The sequence below is a fragment of the Cricetulus griseus genome, chromosome 3, assembly GCF_003668045.3.
Source record: "Cricetulus griseus strain 17A/GY chromosome 3, alternate assembly CriGri-PICRH-1.0, whole genome shotgun sequence".
NCBI lineage: Eukaryota > Metazoa > Chordata > Mammalia > Rodentia > Cricetidae > Cricetulus > Cricetulus griseus.
Genome location: NC_048596.1, coordinates 51,732,217 through 51,736,803, shown reverse-complemented (window position 1 = coordinate 51,736,803; position 4,587 = coordinate 51,732,217).

Genomic DNA, 4,587 nt, shown 5'->3' with positions numbered 1-4,587 from the left:
ACTGTTTAAGGAATATAAGGTAGCTCTATGCAGTTTTAAGTTCAGCTGTGCTGTTTCAAACATCTTACTAAGTTAAAACCAGTTACAGTCAGACTAAAAATTATTTACAGAAATAAGACCTTACCTAGCCACCTGTATACTTAATGTGTGCTTAAGGCAAGTAATTAAAACAGACAAACAGACCTCTAATGCTTCAGAGATCTTCAGAATATGGCATTTAAATTGTTATCTTTAAAGTTTATAATGTCAGACAGACTGCCAGATCCTGACAATGACCCGAAGATTACAGGCACCTCAGTTCCTGCACCTGGACCAATGAGCAGATGCTCAGATATGAAACCTGCCGCCTGCCAGAACCTGGCCGAGACTGTGGACAAAGCTGCTGGATGCTGGAAAATTGATTGTACCCCTTTGCCTAGACAAAACAAGGTCAGTCTTTTCCATGTCCCTCTTCCACAGAGAGAAAATAAAACCTCTCACAGATAGGCCTGGCGAAGATTGTTGTTCTTTGAGACAGCTGCCTCCAACGGTAATGGAGAAACTTGGGTTTGGCTAACTGTATATGGACCTACTTCTAACTGGCTTCTGTCACTTTTTAGTAGATTCGGATAAAATATACCCTTCTCAGATCTCTGAAATATTACTGGTTGTCAGCTTGACAGCATCAGACAGTTAGATCCACTATAGACTAGTCAGTATGTTAGCTGATAAAATAATGACTATCTACTGTTCAGGCACAAGCTCAAGGTTTTTAAGTTTATTTTGATTGTCATCTAAGTACAAACTTAAAGGGCTTTTCATCAGGCCAAAGGCACCCCTGTCCAATCCATACCTAGCTCTCTGGACAGAAGAAAAATGTACATGCTTATAGCCCAAATCTGTAGTTTTTGCTAGGACTCAAAGTTATAAATATGTTCTTGCTGTTTGAACAGATATCCAGATATCTGCTTTTTCTGCACTGTGGGCTTCTATAAATAAGTTTTAACCTCTGTTCCTAGTTTAAATATGTCTTAAACAGGTTTCTGCTTCTGACAGACATCTGAGTACCAGTTGCTGACTTCAGACTGTTCTAAGTAGACTGCGAACCCTAGACTTGCTATGGATGTGAACTAGTCTGCTGATATGGACACCCCCTATCTCTGCAACAGTGTCTGCTAACCAGAAGCCCCTGATGGATTCCCCGTTGCCTAAATTCCTTTTTGCTTTTGACTAGCATTTCAACCTTCTGGGGTCCCTAACTTCGTCCCAAAGTCAGCAGGAAGCAGTTTGGAAAAGAATTTCGCCGTCCATTCTCCCTGGTTGAAATGCTAAGTCAAAGGGAACTTCCTTGCGTGGGGATGCCAGTACCTATCACTCCCTGATGGGGACTGGGCCCTCCTACTCCCCCTAGCATACCCCTAGGCCATATGGGCTCACACCTTTTTAAAAAAACTTATAAAGACCAGAGGGACCATCCTACCATTCCCCATTCCTACCAGATCGGGGACACTGTCTGGGTCCGGCGTCACCAGACCTCAGCGCCTACCAGTTGTGAAACTGCCATGCAGCACAAGCTCACATTGTCTGAGGTCTCAGGAAAGGGGCTATGCATAGGCAGTACTGGTTTGACCCCCTGCGTCTCTACTACCGTTCTCAATGCCACTATTGACTTTTGTATATTGACAGAACTTTGGCCCAGGGTCACATATCACCAACCTGAATATATTTATAGGGTACTAGAGAAGTCAACCCGACATAAGAGGGAGCCAATATCCTTTACCGTGGCCCTATTATTAGGAGGGATAACAGTGGGGGGCATAGCAGCCGGCATAGGGACCGGAACCATTGCCTTACAGGGAATTAATCATTTTAAGCTTCTACAACAAGCCATGCACACGGATATCCAGGTCCTAGAAGAGTCAGTCAGTGCACTCGAAAAATCCTTAACATCACTCTCTGAGGTGGTCCTGCAGAACAGACGAGGGTTAGATTTATCATTTTTACAGACCATACAGGAATAATTAGAGACAGCATGGCCAAGCTTAGAGAAAGACCTAACCAGAGACCTTTGAATGAAAGATTTCATTCAGTCACAAGAGAAATGGGGGAATGAAAGGCCCGCTGCCTCTCTGTCTTCCCCCCGCCTATGCTGATGCTGGATGTTCTCTCTGGAGCAGCCGGGAGGGGCTGGAGAGTGCAGCGCGGGCGAGCTGCCGCAGAGCCGCCCTGCCCCCGCCGGCCTCCACTTCCCCCGGCTGCCGTTTTCCCTCCCAAGCCGGTTCACCCAGGCGGGGCTGCCCTGGCACCGCGCCGGGGCTGGGGCCGAGCACCCCTCGCCCCCACGCCCCCCCCCGTTGAGAAACACTCCGTCCCAAGGTCTCCGCCCCCAAGGTCAGCCACCTGGGCGCGGAGGGAGGAATCAAGTCTGTTGTACCAGACACCAGACCTTGAGAATATGCTGATCTGGAATGGCTCTGTGCCTCATTTGAACCATCAAATAGAATCCCTGCTCCTAGCTTGCGCCTTTTTCCCTATATAAGGACCCCTTTCCCTTGGCTCGGCGCGCTTGGCCTCAGAAAAGCTAAGTCGCCCCGGGTACCCGCGTCTCCAATAAAGCCTCTTGTTTTTTACATCCAGTTCGTGGCCTCGCTGGTTCCTGGGTGTGTGGGTCTCCCTCTACGAAAGTGCCTCTTCAGGGTCTTTCACTGTAACTTCCTGTTTTTTTTTTTTTATTACAATCATGAAGTTAGCAACTTAGTTACACCACAGGCTGTCTGCTCTGCTTCACCAAAGGACAAGGCAACAGGCAAAGCAGCTACAGCTGGAATCTTCTGAAACTCAGAAGTTTCTCTCTCTGAATTTTTTTTTTTTACATTATACATTTTTCAATGCTGCAACACTTAGCAGGTGTCTATACTATTATTGATAATCTATATAAACTTAAAATATATTTCAACTAATTCTCAAGTCTGGTGTTATCAATTGTTCTTATTCCACCTTTCCCCAGGAACTCTGAAAGAAACCATGCTTGTAGCCTAGTCTACCTTCCTGTTACAGTCTCGCAAAGTCTTATTAGTTGAAAAAGACGACTTAGGTGGCTTGCATATAGTTCAGAGGTTCAGTTCGTCACGAGGGGAGCATGGCATTATGCAGGTAGATATGGTGCTGGAGATAAGAGTGCTTACATCTCAACTCAGAGGCAACAGGAAGCTGACTGGCTGAAGCTTGAGAAAAAGACCTCCAAGTCCACCTCCACAGTGACGTACTTCCAACAGAAGTTGTGACCCAAAATAAAGTTATCCTCCAGCCTCAAGATATGGGTTAAAGATATGTGTCATCCAGCACCCTCCAGCAAGGCCACACCTCCTAATAGTGCCATTTCCTGAGCTTATGGGGACCAAGTACATTCAAATCACCACAGTATTATTTCAAAAGAAATGATGATTTTCAGGAGGCTCCTTCATGGAGGCAGTGGATTAATTGGGAATGATTTGAGGTGTGTTTTGTTTGTGGGCTTACTTCATTTCTTTTCTTCCTTCCCCTCTCCTCCTCTTCTCTCCCCTTTCGCTGTCTTTCCGCTCTCTAACTCTGTCTGTCTCTGTATTTCTCTGTCTTTCTGTGTCTGTCTGTCTGTCTGTCTGTCTGTCTCTTTCCCCACACTTGTCTTCTCAGCTGCCATGAAATGCACAGCTTCCCTGCAGCACACACTCTCCCACCGTCTGCTGCCTCACGCAGGCACTGAAGTACTGGACTAAAATGGCCATGGGAATGAAGCCAATGATATGGGAACCGCCATAAATCTTTCTTCCTTAGGTTAATTTTCTCAGCTATCTCATTACAGCAATGGGAAGATGACTGCCTTTTCTTGGGGAGACATAATACTCACAGTGTACTCACCCCAGAAAGAGAACCCATGACTGAACAAAGTAGTTGTATCAAAGATTGGCAAACCAGTGAATTTTTGGGGGGTTACTAACAGGAATTTGAATGAAAGGTTACTTTAGGGGAAGCAAGGATGACTCAAAAGGGCAGCTATATCACTAAAAGCTCCCAACACCTTATGAAAATTGTTACCCCAACGCTCTCTGCACAGCTTGTGGGCAGCTCAACAGTCAAATAATAACCTCTTTTGAAGCTTGACTGCTCAGTTTCCTCCCACAATGCCGTTCACTTCTTTCATAAAGCTAGGTAAAGGCTTTCCAGAATCTTCAAATTTGGGTTTTATCAGAAATGTGAACTTTGTTTACCTAGTGAGTCTCATGAGGTACCCACCCCACCCCTAGACTCCAAGACTTAGAGGAGGCTTCAATCCATGAAACTGCCATCAATCCCCACTCTATCAGAAACTTGACCTCTATCACTAACTACAGAAATTTGGGGCCATGGTTTCTTCAATATATTATGACTTTCTGCAAATTTCTTGCTGTGATTTATTATAGTTATTTTATATATGGTAAACTGGCATAATTTTAATTTAACTCACTACTTATACATATGGTTTATATGGAAAAAATTTGACAACATTTATGAACAATCCCGAGGCACTGTATCCTGAATGATTTTTTTCTTTGTTTTTATCTTTGATTAGAGGTCAGTTGTTGGAATCCT